The sequence below is a fragment of the Microtus pennsylvanicus genome, chromosome 5, assembly GCF_037038515.1.
Source record: "Microtus pennsylvanicus isolate mMicPen1 chromosome 5, mMicPen1.hap1, whole genome shotgun sequence".
In the NCBI taxonomy this organism is placed as follows: Eukaryota; Metazoa; Chordata; class Mammalia; order Rodentia; family Cricetidae; genus Microtus; species Microtus pennsylvanicus.
This window is the reverse complement of record NC_134583.1, coordinates 111,856,831-111,873,388: the sequence shown is the minus strand read 5'-3', so window position 1 is coordinate 111,873,388 and position 16,558 is coordinate 111,856,831. Positions and strand designations below refer to the sequence as shown.

Sequence of the window (16,558 nt, the reverse complement as noted above, 5' to 3'; positions counted from 1 at the left end):
ACTTATGGACAAGAGGACTGGCCTGGAATATGGTGGACATACTCGGAAACGCTTCAGTGGAGAAAATGGATTCTCCCTTTCCTAGTAGGTATCAATTGCAAAAAGCTGCTTAGGGCTGGGACTACTTCACCTTCTCAGTGCTGGGATTCTGTCTGGTTTGAACCTGTGCAGGTCCTGTGTGTGCTCTCAGTCTCTGTGAGTTCATCTGTGTGTTGATCCTATTGTGTCTGGAAGACAATATTTTCTTGGTGTCACCACTACCTCTGCCTAGCTCTTACAATCTTTCCCTCTCTTCTTCTGCATAGACCTCTGAGCCTTGAGGGAAAGGGCTTACTAAAGGCATCCCATTTAGGGCTCAGTGCTCCAAATTGAGGGCCATTCCTCAATGCACACTGCCTGTGTTACTTTCCATCCATTGCAAGAAGAAACTCCTTTGATGAGGGTTACATAGTGTTATAATCTATAAGTATAGCAATATGCCATTAGGAGTCATTTTTTTTTTTTTGCTATGCTCCTTTAGCAGAAGATAGTATTAGCTTTTCTCCTAGGGCCAACAACCTATGTAGTCTCAGGTTTTAGTGACGCTAACAGTATCTGGCATGGGTGTTATTCCCTGGAGTATTTAAATCCAATAAACACATGGTGGTTAATCCTACAGTGTTTGTGCCGCTATTGCACCAGCGTGGCTTGCAGGCAGATCACAAGGTTTGTAGCTGATAGCTTTTCTCCTCCAGTAGTAAACAAAGTACTTTCCAGTGCCATGAACGCTAGTCAATAAAGGTGGAGCTTCTAGTTGGGCACCAGCTTGATACTCCATGTTCAATGACATAAATAAATTGCATCTTCAGCAATAGGGTCTTACCCATCAGATTATGGAGAGTAGCCAATAGTCTTGACAAGAGAGTGTGGCGTTTGTTGTTTGTCTATGAGACCCCTTTGGCTAATGACTCAATAAAATGTAACCTGTTCTTGGCACTGGAGGTTTTACTTGTTGGCGTAGGATGACTAGTTGGGGCATTGTCTCCATTTAAATTCCTTTTATATATGCTTATATTTAGGAACTATCTATCATATTAGGCGTCTATATGACTTTTCATATATGTTAGTTGCCCCTCCCCATATTCTCTCTTTTACCTTGTAAAATATAAGCAAAAGGCCAATAATAACATAAAAATGCACAAAGCAAAATGAGACAGATATTTGACAAAAATACAACTGAGTTTGTTTCATGTTAGCCAAGTAATCCTGGGCAAGGGGCATGGCTGTTATTTCTTGTTGCTCTCCTAGAGTTCTCAAGTGTGCCATTCATTCTGATCAATGAGCTTTTCCAGGTTTTTGTTGTTGTTTTAATGTGGGCACTTGTGCTATCGGCTTTCCTCTTAGAACTGCCTCCGTTGTGTCCCCTAAGTTTGGCATCTTCTGTATTCATTTTCATTCAATCATAAGAAGTTCTTTATTTGCTTCTTGATTTCTGTTTTTGGCCTGATTCTCATTCAACAGTGAACTGTTCAGCTTCCATGAATTTGTATACTTTCTACTCTTTTAATTGTTGTTGATGTCTAGCTTTAATCCACAACAGTCAGATAGGACCTGTATACACCTTGAGACTTGCTTTATATCCTAATAATTAGAGAAAGTTCCTTTGGCTTCTGAGAAGAAAGTATAATCTTTAGTGTTTGGGTGTAATGTTCTGGAGATGTCTGTCAGGTCCATATGATTTATGACTCTCTTTTCCCTGACCCCCAGACACAGTGTTTCTCTATGTAAAAGACCTGGCTGTCCTGGAACTTGTTCTATAGATCAGACTGGCCTTGAATTTACAGAGATCTCCCTGACTCTGCCTCCTGAGTGCTGGTATTAAGGTGTGAGCCACCATGCCCAGTAATTTATGACACATTTTTTAAACTCCAGTATCTCTCTGTGCAATTTGTGGTTTGACAGCCTATGTTTTTCATTTCCAGTTTTATCTTCATTTGGATTTTCTTTAGTTATTTTGTTTCTCTGTTAAGTCTACTTTCACATCTTGCATGTTTTTATCATTTTATTTTGTTTTTTGGTTTTTTTTTTTTTGGTTTTTCGAGACAAGGTTTCTCTGTGGTTTTGGAGTCTGTCCTGGAACTAGCTCTTGTAGACCAGGCTGGTCTCGAACTCACAGAGATCCGCCTGCCTCTGCCTCCCGAGTGCTGGGATTAAAGGCATGCGCCACCACTGCCCGGCTTTTTATCATTTTATTCAACTGCCTTTATTTTGATTGTGGAATTTATTCATACACTCCTTGAACATATTCGTATTTGTTAGTTTGAAGTCCTTCTCTTGTACTTCAGATAAATTGTCTTTCTCAGAGCCCATTACAATATGGCTTCTAGCAGAGGCATATTGTCTTGGTTGGTCATGCTTTTGTTTCTGCAGTGATATTTAGGTGTCTTGAGTTATAATGTTTGGAGTGTTTCTAGGTGTGGATATCTGGTCTTGTTTATGTTAGATGGGTATTCTGTTTTGGGGATGTTATTGTCCACTCTGCGTCCCAGGCAAATGTGGTGGCTGTGGGGTTCCTACTAGAGACTGAATGATTCTGGGTCTTAGCCAAGTGTGGCAGATGTGGCGTCCCTGGTGGAGAACTGTTCTGTGGGTTGCCGGGGAGTCACAAAGGAATGGAGATAGGATAGAAAGCTGAAAGAAGCAGCGAGAAAGAACTAGATCCAAACCAAGAGGCTGAATCCCAAAGAGGTGGGGGTGGGCTGGGAAGAGGGGCTTAGACAGGCAGGTTGCACCAGGGTTGAGAGTAAATCTGGAGAAACCCGAATAAAGAGTAAGAGGGAGGATGAAGGTAGCCTGCCTGCCTGCCAGCCTAGTGTGGGGGCTGGAGGTCATTGGAAGAGAGTGATTCTACAGGTCAGAGGGGTGGCAAAGGAATGGAAGGAAAGGCTTAGAGGAGAAGTGGGCAAGAGCTAGGTATGCCTTGGGTTGGCACCAAGACACTGAGTCCCTCATAGCAATGTTTAGCAGATACTGTTGCCCATTTTATACATGAGGGAACAAACTCAAATTGCTTTAACACCCTGAGACATCAAATCATTAGCTTTTTGTTGTTTAGACAGTGTAACTTCTCTAGATCATGTATCCTGAAGGCAGCCGCTCCCCAGTTGACCTCATAGTTACAAAGAAGGAGTGGAAGTACATTTGCATATCTTCTGTTCCTGTTTTATGGAACAATTTGAGGTGTATTGGCATTAACTTTTTGAAAGTTGTTAGAATTCTGATTTTGGTAATTTGTATATTCTCTCCCTGCCTTTTAGTTAGTTTGGAGAAGGGTTTGTCAATCTTGCTGATTTTATCAAAGAACCAACTCATTTCATTGACTCTTTGTTTTTGTTTGTTGTTTGTTTTGTTTTTTGTTTGTTTCTGTTTTTTTGATTTTAGCCCTGAGTTTGATTATATCTTTTTTATCTATTCTTTTTGGGTATGACTATTTTTTTTCTTTTTGTTCTAGAGCTTTCAGATGTGCTGTTAAATTGCTAGTATGAGAGCTCTCTAATTTTTTATTTAGGCACTTAGTGCTATGAACTTGTCTCTTAGATCTACCTTTATTGTGTCCCACAAGTTTGAGTATGTTGTGTGTTCTTTGTCATTCAACTCTACAAAGTTTTTAATTTCATTCTTAATGTCTATCTTCACTCATTTTTCATTGGGTAGTAACTTGTTCAGTTTTAATAAGTTTGTTAACTTTCTGTTGTTTCTGTTGGGTTGATATCCAGTTTGAATCAGTGATGGTCAGATAGGATTCAGGGTGTTACTACAGTTTTCTAGTATTTGTTGAGGCTTGTTTTGTGTCTGTATAAACGGTCATTTTTAAAGTTCCAAGAGGTGTTGAGAAGAAGGTATGTTCTTTTGTGTTTGGGAGAAATGTTTGCAAGTATCTCTTAAGTCCATTTGACTTATAACAATAGTTAGCCCCAGCAGCTTTCTCTTTGCTTTTTGTCTGTGCATTGGCAACAGTGGGGTATTAAGTCTCCCACTGTTAGTGTATGAGGGTCAACATATGATTTTAGTTTAGCTGCATTTCTTTTATGAGCTCAAGTGCTTTTTTGTTTGATGCATAGATGTTAAGAATTGCAATGTCCTCTTGCAATTAATAGATTTTTCCTTTGATTAATATTTAGTATCCTTCCCTACTCTTCTAATTAATTTTAATATGAATTCTACTTTGTCAGATATTAAAATGACTGCATCAACTTGCTTCTAAGGTCTATTTGCTTGGGATATCATTTTTTATCCTTTAACCCCAAGGTGATGTCTATCCTTGATACCATAATTGTGTTTTGGGTGATGTAGCAGGATGGGTTTCTGTTTTTGTATCCATAATGTTAGTCTGTGGCTTTTATTGGTGAACTGAGATCATTGGAGTTGATATCAATGGACAGTGTTTTATTTCAGGTTTGACAGTGAGTTCCTGGCTACCCTGGAACTCGTTCTGTAGATTAGACTGGTCTTAAACTGAGAGATCCACCTGCTTCTGCCTCCCAAGTGCTGGAGTTAAAGGCATTCACTACCATAGATTGTGTATGATCATTTTTTTCTTCCACTGAATTGTCTTGAACCATGATGAACTAACTTCTTTTGTTTTATTTCCTCTCCAAATTCTTTACTTACCATTTAAACGTCAAGAAGTTGGATCTTGACTTATGGTACTTATGTTTCATTAACAATCAATACTGGGTCTGAGCTTCCTCGTGGCACCGACAAGTGGTGACTCTGCCCCTCAGGTAGGGCCACACTGTCCAGCTGCAACAGTCCGTCATCCTCATAGTACCCACAGTGCCCATTGCAGTTCTTTTACAGACTCTGTAGTCTCTCACACACTGCTTCAAAGAAAGGTGACTGATAAGTGTGTCCGCTTATTTACTTCCCCTTTCAGTACGAGAGTGATGCGGGCAGCACTGGCCTCCCCAAGCATCGCTAATGCCCTGGGCCCCCTACAAACTCTCAGTTTTCTCTTTTCATTCAAAGGATATTCAAGGATAACTCAGCCCTTCATCTGACTAAACTGGAACAAGATTTTTAAAATCTAGTAACTTAGTTGTCTGATGGCAGAAGCCGTGGCTGGCTGAAGGCATCCTTACCCACGAGTGCCGACAGGGCGGCGGGCACTCATGCCAGCTTTCTGATGTTGTCTCCTTCAGTGGTACTCTCAACATACCTTGTAAAACTGCTGCTGTCTCCATTTTGATGAAATAAAACACATTTTAAGCATCATGAGACAAGAGTGAACGGTTTGAAAATGTTGGGGCTTTCACTATTCTTTCTATGTCTAAGGTTTCTATCTCAATGGCTGGGTCTTGCATGAAGCCTCCCCTCTGCCATTGCAAATCCTGCATCTCTAAAGAGAAGCTCAGCCAGGCTGGTTTGCCCTAAGCAGGAATGCCAACCTTCCCATTGTTTATTCTGGCATCTATCTACTCTGACTGGGCAGAGCTGGCACTGGGAAGATCTGAGTAAAAATTTGAATAGATTAACCCCCAAACTGACACATCGGAATGGGAAATATTCTGGTTTCAGATCATATCTTCAGTTCCATGTACTCATTTGCAAAATCAACAGGATTGGCAACTTGGTAACAGCCCCTGGCAAACTAGATTTATCAAATCCCTTATGTAAATACCAGTATAATTATCCAATTCCCAAGAATTTGTATCATTATGGTACATATAAGGGTTATTCCACCTGGGCACGACAGCTTGCCTGCTCTCTGATTAGCCCAGTGAATTAAACACGTAGTACCCTGCCTCACTAGCTCTGACTCAATTTACCTCCCAAAGCCCCATGACCTTAGTCCACGGGCTGAGGAGCTCAACCATGGTGCAATCTGAGATGAGCCCAGTCTGAAGGATCTGAGGAGAGAGATACAGGAACTGATTTTTATCAGAACTGGGCTGGCTGTGTTTGCCCCACAATGCATTACAGTAGATGGTGGCCTTAAATTATGCCTAAGGAGAGTGGATTTCATCAGCCTCCTTGAGAAATACCTGAATTCATCCCTGCAAAGTTTCCTTTTGTGCCACAAAAGTAACATGTGATTATTACAGGAGAAATTTAATATGATGAAATGGAATGAAAACTAAAAGTTTTCTCTAAATTTCCCCCTAACAAACATTTATAGTGTCTTGAAATACATTAGTGTAGTTAGTTCTGCCTCTGTTGTTTTTGCAATAGCTTTAGAATATTTACTTCTTTCTTATAAAGCCTAAAGTGGGCGTGGGTGGGGACATGTATTCTGGAGGAATGTGTTTCCCAATGAGGGTATTTTAGAGCTCAGAAAAAAAAATGACAGAAATTAGCACCCACTTTAATTCCAGCACTCGGGAGGCAGAGGCAGGTGGATCTCTGAATTTGACGCCAGCCTGGTTTACAGGGCAGGTTCCAGGAGAGGCAGGCCTACAGAGAGAACCCTGTCTTGACAAACAGAAATAAAACAAACCAAACCATGGACTGTCACTCCAACAACTGGTTATAGTTCCAGGCTGAGTCATTTTGAGTCTCTTTCAGCTTTTCTCTTTTGCCACCAAGACCCATTTCCCTAAATACTGGTTGTTGTACTAACTGTCTATCGTCGGGATAAAAATGCTTGGCTACACTTAGCAGTTCAAAAGTCCCATGCTATGAATAAGCCCCAGAGCCTCTCCCAGATGATAGAACTTTGATTTATTTTCCTGTGAATTTCTGTGAGCTGCAGATCTTTTATCTTTACTTCCTGTTCTTAACTACATGTTACAGTTGAGGCTTCATCAACTGTTGAGTTAGAGAAATTTTGATACCTTTTGATCTAAATGGATAACCATTTTATTGGAGGTGTTTGTTGAATGGAATGACCTTTGCAAAGGTGTATAGTTGAGCCGAGACGAGGAATCCTGAGGAACCATCTTCATCCACAGGCAGTATGATTGCATTAAGACAGACAAGAGGTTTGGTGTAGTAGCAAGTCCGTTCCTTAGTTGCCTAACATGGAATGTTGATTTCTTATTATGAAAAGCGTATACCTGACCCGGTGAGTCTCTGAGGTTTGTTTCTTCCATCTGAGACCTGGCTCCTGGGATGCACTGCAATTCAGTTTTGCAGCGATGTAGAAGGAGAAACTTGATGGAACTCACACATTCTTCAAATATCTCGTTGTCATTCGCTTCAGCCTAGAAGTGACATATGTCGCTGACACCCACAACCCACAAGCCCCTTGGCCTGTAACCGCCAGAGGGAAAAGCATTCTTTTGCTATATGTCCACGAAGGGATGGAGAACCAGATTTGAGTGAGCTCGGCACGTTACCACGGTGACCACACGCAAGGAACTTCAGTTTGCCTTTTGGTGTTAACTGTATGACTTAGATGACCTCAGAATCCCCACCTCTTCTTGGAACCTCAGAGTCTAAATGTTTGAATTCTTCTCATAGTAGCTTTGGAAGTTGGATTACATTGTGTTCAGTAGCTTATTGTTACTCTGAGATTCTCATATCTATTAATAGCGTAAGGCACATGCTCATATAGCATGGTGACACTGAGAGCTCACAAGAGGACCAAGGACAGCTAAGCTTGTCCTCAGAATCTAGTTTGGCTATATGACCTTCAGTTACTTATTCTCCCTGTGACAGTTTTGTTGTTCTTTATTTGGTTTTTCAATTTAAATATCAACAAGTATAGGAATAATATTATCCTCCCAGAGTTCTGGGGCACTCGATGGGGGTAATTTGAATACTGTTCTTGGAACAGTGCCTAGCGTGTACTAAAAGCTCACTACGTTCGTTTTACATTGAGTTTTAAAGGTGCCTCTCCTTGTCCTACAGCTTTGCAAATGTCTACATGTAAGGTCTCCACGGGCTATGACTGTTTTAATTATTGTCTGTCTTGTTTTGGTTAGGTAAGTCAGCCCAGCCCATGGAAATCTCTAATCTACTGACCCACAAAATGGAGTTATGTACGTTGTGTGTAGGAGACTTGGGGCTGAAGCTCAGCACCCCATATCTGTGCTTCATAAGCTTCAGCTTAGATCTTCCCTGGCTCCATCTTGGCTCTGACATCTGAGATGGATCCTGCCTTCGGCCTCTTCAGGCTCCTGATTCCTGTCTGGTTCCCTTGCTCTGACTCATAGACTGATGTGGCCCCTAAACACGTAGGCACCCAACTTAGGTAGGTAACTCCACCTGTAGTCTCAGTTCCTCCAGATTCAAGGTCCACCTCAGTTTCTGGCTAACAGAGGAGCTTAGGGGTAGACACGTGTCAGATACTGACCCTCTGATTTCCTCAGCTGTACCTCTTGAGCCTCTTCAGCCTTGGAGTGTTACATGCCATCTTGCCATTGCCACCATCGCAAATGCATGAGGAATCTGCAGGGATTAGTTCCTCTGCAGGCAAGATCTCTCTAGGAGATTCATATAAGCAAGAATATTTTCCTCCCTTGTCCGAGGTTTTTATAGAAATCTCCTTGGAACGCAGAGGAACAGCCACGCCAGGAGAGAATTTGAGAAGTGGCATGTGGTTCCCAAATAGGAGCTGGGTGACTAACTTTGATTGTCAGCTGAATTCAATGAAGAAATTCCTAGGGCATTATTGAAGTGCACCTTTGGGCATCTCTGTAAGGAACTTTCTAAAGAGGATTAATTCAGGAAGAAGACCCACCCTGCATAGGCAGCGTCATGCCGGGGACTTGGGGCCAGACTGAACCAGGGAGAAAACAGGAACCGGCCTGGTGAGTGTTGCCGTTCCTCGCCCTCGCTGCTATTTCTTCCAGCTGTTGTTCCTGCCCCCATGGCTTCCTTGCTCAGATACTGTACCCTCATCCTGGGAGCCAAAACAAATCCCTCAAGTTGCTTCTTGTCAGGTGGTGACAAATACAGATGCTGCCAGGCTCCCGCTACCTTTTGCTTCTTGATGAATCTAATGTGGGCGGCGAGGACTCTGTGCATAGCTGTAGATGGGTGTGCTCTAGGCAGGGAAGTGGGGGTTTCTCACCAGGTGCATCTTATCCCCAGGTCTTATTCCACTCAGTACACGGAAGCCATCATCCCCCTCCACCAGCCTCCACTCAGCCTCGCCTTTAGCTTTTGTGTCTTAGAAAAATTGTTTGAGTCCAGCCAGTTCTGGATACCGTCAGGCTGTCTCCTGACTCTCCCTCTTTTCTCAAGTTTTATCAAAAGACAATGTGGCGCTTTTCCCATAGGCCCACGGTCTAAGCAGGGGATGCCAAGCCGCCAAGATTTATAGAGTGGGCAAGAGTTAAACGAAAAGATATTGTCACCCTGTCTCTGGAATGATGATAAATGCAGCTGTTGCCTTTTCCTTCCCATCTGCCTTTGCAATCTTGTATGGCAAACATGTCACATTTGTCTCTGACAAAACGAAACAAATTCTTATCTGTGGCTTTGGAGAAGGATAAATCACCAGAGAATAATTTCCAAACACTCTGGAAAAGGTTATACAGATCTCCAGGGCTGATCACAAGTGCAGAAGTGGGGAGGTTTTGCAATTCCAATTTTATCTCCTCTCACTGGGCAGCTTCTCAAAGCTCAGTAGGGAGATCTTTGGAACCCAGCAGAAGACGGGGGCTAAGAAAAGATAACTATGCCGTAGGGGTTTAGAGGCACAGAAGCTACCACTCGTAGACAGTCACACAGTGTCACAACTGACATTTGGTTATAAAATTAGCAAAGAACTTTAAAAAATTGTATTATCCTATGATGTTTTAACAAGATATGTTCTTGTTAGGTTTTCTTGTTCTAAGACGGAAAAATAAATCCCAGAGTGTTTAAAGAAACCAATATTAACCTTCAGATTCAAGTCCCAGCCGCTCCCACGCCCCAAATGGCCCCACTTATCTTTTCCCTTTGCATCCAAGGCAGAGCTGGAGTCAGCTGGGGGGACTCTCCAACAACACTGGTCATTTCTCTCATTTATTTATTTTTTGGCAAAGCTAGAGGCTTCTCAGTGCCTACTGCTGTCTTTAGGGCGCTACACTGACTTGGTAAATTTTCTAGGGTGGTTAGTGTGTTCTTTCGTGTTCTATACCTTCTGCTCCCTGGTGCTAGGGTTCTCATTAGGTCTTTGCTCAGGGACTTGAGCTTCCCACTGCATGGTAGAATGTCCCTAACTGCGATCCCAGACTCATTGTAGGATAAGTGTAGCATGTGGCCTTAAATGAGACATCCAAATTCCAGATTGCAAGAGCAGGGATTTCTCTTGTAGATCAAGGTTAAACTGATACAAGCGAAAAGGTGAATCTACAGTTAAGCTAAAATCTTCTAGGATTCAAAGCAATTTTTTCCCCATCCCTGTGCAGTCTCTGTGAGCTGGTAATGTACTACAATGTCAGCCCATTTAAAATTAATTTATTTTATGAAAGTTTACTGTGTCAAACTGCTCATCACTTTACATTTTAAAGATCAGCCCAGAGTACCTTGGAAGGCGGCTCAGTTAGTAAAACGCATGCTATGTAAACATGAGGACCTAAGAGGAGTCCCCAATACCCACTTAAAGAGCTAGGCATGGTGCCCTGTGCCTGGAAGCCTGCTGTTAGACTGTTAGAGATACTGAGATAGGCAGGTCCCTGGGGCTTGATGGCCAGCCAAGTGTAATCAGTGAACCTCAGGTCCCAGTAAGAGACCCTGCCTCAAAAAACAAAGTGGATGATTTCTGAGAAATGTCATACAAAGTTGACTCCTGCCTACACATACACAAACAGTGTATGTATATTGAACATACATATACGTACCGCTTCCTCCAAATGTTTCCAGAAACCGTTTGACGTGAACAGAATCTACTGCTTAGAAGGCAGACATTTTTCAAGGAGTGGAAGGTCCAGCACTTGCTTTTATGAGGCCGAGCTTGGACTGTTTTTAGTGGGGGCGTATCAGGGACTCCCCCAGGGAGCTTAGAAGCAAAGGATTCTCACAGGGCTGCGATAACACTGGAATCTCTGCATAGGCTAAAGACCAAGGGTTGAGGCTGAGCTCTTGGGCTTAGTTTAACCTTTAGAGTTTTGCTGCTCAGAGTTGTGGAATGAGAAAACAGCCAGGAAGCTGCTAGAAGGTCCATGTTGCCGTGAGACAAAGCAGTAGGACTGATGCCCCTGACCCGGCGTCTCTCCAAATGGCTCAGTCCTGATTCTAGTCTCATGGCAGTGCATCTGACAGGCAGGTCCTCATCCGTGATGGCAGAAAAGGCAGGTGCGGGGCCAGCATCTGGGATTGGAATGGAAATTGAGGGAAGCCTTCTGTTTCATCTGCTATTACCTGAAACCTGTCTGCCCTGCCAACCAGCATATCAAACAGAGCTTGTTTCTCATGCCTCTGTCCTGTCCTCCCACCCACCCATCTAAATTAGTCTTTTTTGTTTGCTTTCTTCTATTCTCTCAAAAAAACAATTCTGTTTCAGAATTATTTCAGGACAACAACCACAACAAAATTTCTTCAGAAACATAACCACAACCTCATTACCATACTAACATTTTAACAAAACTCTTGAATAGCCTGTGATGCCTAGGCAGTATTCAGCTTTCCCGAATTGCTTCAGAACTTCGGGGGAAACACACATCTGCTTTCTCTTAATCAGATTCCAAGTGACGCTGGCTTGGTGTTTACGGTGTCTGATGCTACTCTGACTCTCAGGGCTCTGGTACTCTGTGCTGTCCCTCTCCTTTCTTCTCCATCTCTCCTGATCATCATCCAGGCTTTCTTGTGGGTTCCTTCCACTCTTACTGCCCCTCCTTTCCTCTCATCTGCATTTATAGAACCCAGCTCACTGTTCGGTGTCGGGCAGCCTGGCCTTTTCTGGCCGACTCAGCATACTGGTCCTGTCACACAGTCTCTTGTGCTTTTTGTTGTCTATAAAGCAAGCACTCAGATTCCAGTTTAACTTAATGACAAAACTTTTGAAAGTGAGTTTTGAACATTACCCAGAGACTTGCCAGATCTCTGTGCTGAGTCTTTTTCATATCCTGTCCATTTCTTAGATGGTGAGGAAATGTCTTTTACCAATTACTTGACTCTTCAGGGTAGATTTGTACAGAAAAAAAAAAAAAACAAACAGAATAGGTTTTTTTTTATTTCCGAAATCACCCCTCAATTATCTCCTTTCTTCCTTCCTTCTTTCCTCCCCCACCTTCTTTCTTTGTGCTATCAGCTATTAGAAAGGAGAATTTGTTCCTTAGGATCTTTTCAGAAATGATGGTTTGACAGGATGCTGAATGTCTGTGTCTGCAGCACAGTGATGAAATGCTGTGGATTACAGCATTAGCTTGTGTGGCCGATCAGAGGGTAATGACAAAGAAGTGGAAATGCTGTCCTGATTTTATTAGTTCACGTGAATTGAAATATTACATTGTACTTCATAAATAAGAACAATTATTATGTTAATCACAAAAATCTAAAATATTATATGAGATGAAAATGCCTACCGCCTTTATGAGATCATAGATTCAGATGTATTTGTTTCTTCCCATTCTAAAATTATTTTAAAACTAACTATCAGTCTTAGATTAGGAACTTTTTTAGTTCTTTTGGCACAGTTCTAATAATCTTGATGACTTTCTTGATAGAGATTTAGTTCATGTAATTCCTGTCTCTCTAAGGATATTTGGTTTCTCGAGCAAGAAATGATATAAAGGAAAATATGGATGCCCTTGGAAACAGGTGCTTTCTTAAACTAGTTCAATTTCTAATTATTTTTAAATTGCTTAAAGAATAAAAGGCTGTGACTGTCAATGTAACATATATGAAGTCAGTACCTTGCCTGTTGAGCTCCAGAAGTGAAAGACATAAGTAACATATTGTGAAAACTTGGGACCTGGAGAGATGGGTCAGTTGTTAAGAGCGCTTGCTGCTTTCCCAAAGGACTTGAGTTCAGTTCCCAGCGTGCTTAGCAGGCTGCTCACCAGTAATCCCAGTTCCACGGAATATGGCACCCTCTTCTGGCCTCCACTGGCACTTGTACACATGTGATGCGCGTGCGCGCGATGCTAATGGCTACAGTTTAGGTGTGGACAGATTTCCTTCCAGTTTGTATGGGAATTACAGCTATCAGCAGTCTGCATTCTGAGGCTCCTTTGTGCTCCATGCTTGAACCTGCCTTGATGGCTGACAGAAAGCTCCATAGCAGGCCCATGTAGCCCTAAGAATTTGATCCATGCTGGAGCAGTTAGATGCCATCTTTCAGGACTCAAAGACCAAAGAAAGAGCACAGTGCCCTGAAGTAACTGGAAAGTACCCATCTCAATGGCAGGTTCTGGAGCCCCTGCTCTGATATGTGCAGAACTGTTCCTCCTGAGAAATCTCATCTCCCCTCCCTCTCCTCCTGCTGCTTACCTTAGCTACCTTTAAGAATTTTAACCTAAATACGCCAACTAAAAAACCCCTCGTTTGCTGCCATGACTTAAACTGTTCCTTTTTGCAGTAGCAGACAGCATTAAGATTCATCACTTGGTGACCTGTCTAGAAGCATTTACTTGTAATTCTAGAGACCTCTGTCATTTCTAACTCTGCAAAGGATCAGATGGCCTGCAAGCTGCTACCTAGACCTTGAATTTAGGAGGAAGAAAGGGAATCCAAACAGGGGGGTGAGCCTGTGCCGACAGGCCATTGTTTAGCTTCCCACTTACATAGAAGACAATATTTAGGGAGAAGAAAAACAGTCCCTTTCTTCTTTACAAAGTGATACAGGGCTGTTACAGAAACCACCAAGGTATGAAAAAAATGAAAACAAAAGCTACCATTAATCACTAGATAATTACTTCAATTTTGCCATCTGTTCTTATGTCTGTTTGATCTTTATCATGTGCTATTGAAAACTTGAGATAACTTAATATTTGGTGTCATTGGAACTTCTCAGTTTGTCAGTTCTATAATACTACCGTCGTGGTAACTATTTTAAGACAGTCTCTTGGAATATACTGCAGACTGGTCTCTAATGCTTGGTGTGCACTACTGCGCCTTGCTTTCAACATAATTTTGAATATCTATATTATTTATGAATCACATTCTTGTTTAATTTGGACTTTCTGTTTTGCTACAAGGGCCTGAAAACCAAAACATTAAAATCACTGTTTTGTTCTGAAACAGGTATAAATATCCCTCAGTGGTTCCCGTAGACCACACCCATGCCCAACAACATCCATTTTCTTCCAGCTCACAGGCTGAATAAATACAGGAGATAAATATTTTCAGCGATGTGGGTTGCAGATCTTGTCGTCAGAACTTGTCATACTGGAAGAGTTGCATTAAGATCGAAATGACCTTCGGTCTAACAGGCCTTCTGCGGCATCTGCCTCCAGTGGCAGGCAGGTTCAGGAGAGTGTGCGAGTGTGCGTGTAAGCGTTCTGTAATCAATGTACTTTAGTCACTCACATCCTCCCGCTGCGGCCACAGGTATGCTAATGAGGCCCAGGACTTGACTATGGAATCTTTCCTCAGTAGATTTGGGAACGCATTGAGCAATCAGCCTCATAACCTGCAAGGGACAAGGAGCAAGACTCTTAATGACCATTTGCTCTCCTGGGAGGTCAACACTGCTTTGATTCCCAGAATCAGGTAAGAATGATTTTTGGTTTTTTTCTCAATGGGGAGAGATGGAAAGGAATCATAGCTCATATCGTATTACCTAAGACCTGGGTAACATCTGGAAGCTTCACCTCGTGTGCATAGTTTGGAAAGCTCGTTTGTGCCCAATTGTTATTTTTTTTTTCATAGTTGTCTGCTTTCATAGTTGAAAAGCAGATCTTTGCGGAGCTATGACAGATAGCTACACTTGCTGGCTTCTGCCCGATCAAGGGAGCCACTGTGAAATCCAGACTCATTTAAGATGCAGTGAGAGAGGTGTGGTGCCTTATGGAATATCTGCATTCTGAAGACAGACAAGACAGCTGCCGTCATGTTTGATTTGAGACTTTATTAATCAATGCTGGAAGTAAACAGGGCTACTACAAAGTTTATGTCCTGGAAGAGGGTTGTAAAGTCAGCTGACATAGTTGAAAAAGAATGGGATGTGTTAGCAGCACTCGTGGGAGATAAACAGAGAGGGGAAGCTTAGGGGGTAGAGCACTCAAGATCCAGTAAGAGCCTAGAGCAAGTGAGTTCTTGCTTTGTGTAGAGGGTTGATAGTGTAAAACCAACACACACGCACAGAGACACATAAACACAAACACACGCGTTATCTGTGTTTCAAAGGCAAGCTGTGACCACATTTATATATACAGTCTGTATTCTGATGCTCTAGGGTTGAGATGCCCCGTTGTTCCTCATCTTGATTCAGAAGAAGCACCTAGAAATAGCTTTTTAAAAAGTTATTTAATTTTTTATATTTATTTTATTCATTTTACATGTTATAGATATATTTATATATTATTTGTTATATGTTAGCTATGTAAAATATAATATATTATCAATTATTATATATTATTTAAATATATTAAGTATTCATTAAAATATTTTTTTAAAAAATGCTGTAAGCAAGTATTAAATATAATGGGCCTTAAAATCTGTTACTGAAACAGCATCTAGTGATTGGCGAATCTCCTTAAGTATAGAGGTCCAGAAGTATGTTTTAGATGTCTTGTTTGATTCTCAAGACTGATGAAGGGAATTGGGACCAAGGCACAGACCTAACTAGTCTTGTCCTAGAATGGAGGTGGCCCTGACATTGGTGTTGAGGATGAGCATAGTCACAATAAAAGAAGGAGAAAATAAGAATTAGTAAGAAAACGTGTTCCTGTCTTTCTGTCATTTCCTTGATCTCTCCAACCCAGAAATTTCTGCTTTTCAGTTGATGTTTTACTTTGCAGCCCAAGGATTACACAATTCAATACGTAAAGAAATCAGGAAGCGATTAGGTGGCTCAGGCCCATGGGGAGGGATTAACAGGGAGAGAGGACCTGGTACACCTGAAGGCAGCAGCTGCTGCCATATTTTGGAACTATATTTGGGTGAAATGCCAACTTTCGGATTTATAAGTGTAACTTCTATCTTAACAGAATCTGAAGATGATATTGTTTAGCTTATCTGAACGCAGCTATCTTGTCATTTTAAAACAACAAGAGAAACTCTTACGTGACCAGTGTCTTAGCCAAAAGCTGCTGCTTTGGAGGCCAAGTCCTGGAAGTTCAACCCCATATGACTGCTTGAGCTTCCTAAAGCACAGGTTAAGCAAACAGGTTCCGGCTGGAGATGGCTCACTGATTAGAGTGCTGGTTGCTTTTGCAGAAGCCCTTGGCTCGGTTTCTAGCACCCGCATAGTGGCTCACAGCCATCCTTAATGCCCCTTCTGAGGAATTTGACTTGTGACCTACTTGAGGACCAGGCACATGTGTGCTACACATGCAAATATGCTGGCAAAACCCTCACACATATAAAATAAACAAATCAACCCCCCCAATTTAATGAAAAACTGTTCCAAAAAATCTCACCCGGGTTTGTAATAACCCTCTAAAAGCCACCCCAAGAGGGATGCCGCCTTTACTGTGTGACACGTAGTAATAAAGAAAATCATTGCACACTTAATTCTGTCTCGGGACCAAAGATGTAATGCAGA

The 16,558-nt window shown here is 42.0% G+C and overlaps 1 protein-coding gene across 1 annotated transcript in view; it reads left to right on the top strand.

Annotated features, from left to right (window-relative positions):
• The window catches only part of Asah2 (N-acylsphingosine amidohydrolase 2), a 95,360-nt gene that overhangs the window by 17,302 nt on the left and 61,500 nt on the right, over positions 1–16,558 (top strand). The window contains exon 2 of the mRNA XM_075973830.1: positions 14,449–14,562. The gene's annotated coding sequence lies outside the window, so the exon portion shown is untranslated. The remainder of the gene's footprint in view (positions 1–14,448; positions 14,563–16,558) is intronic.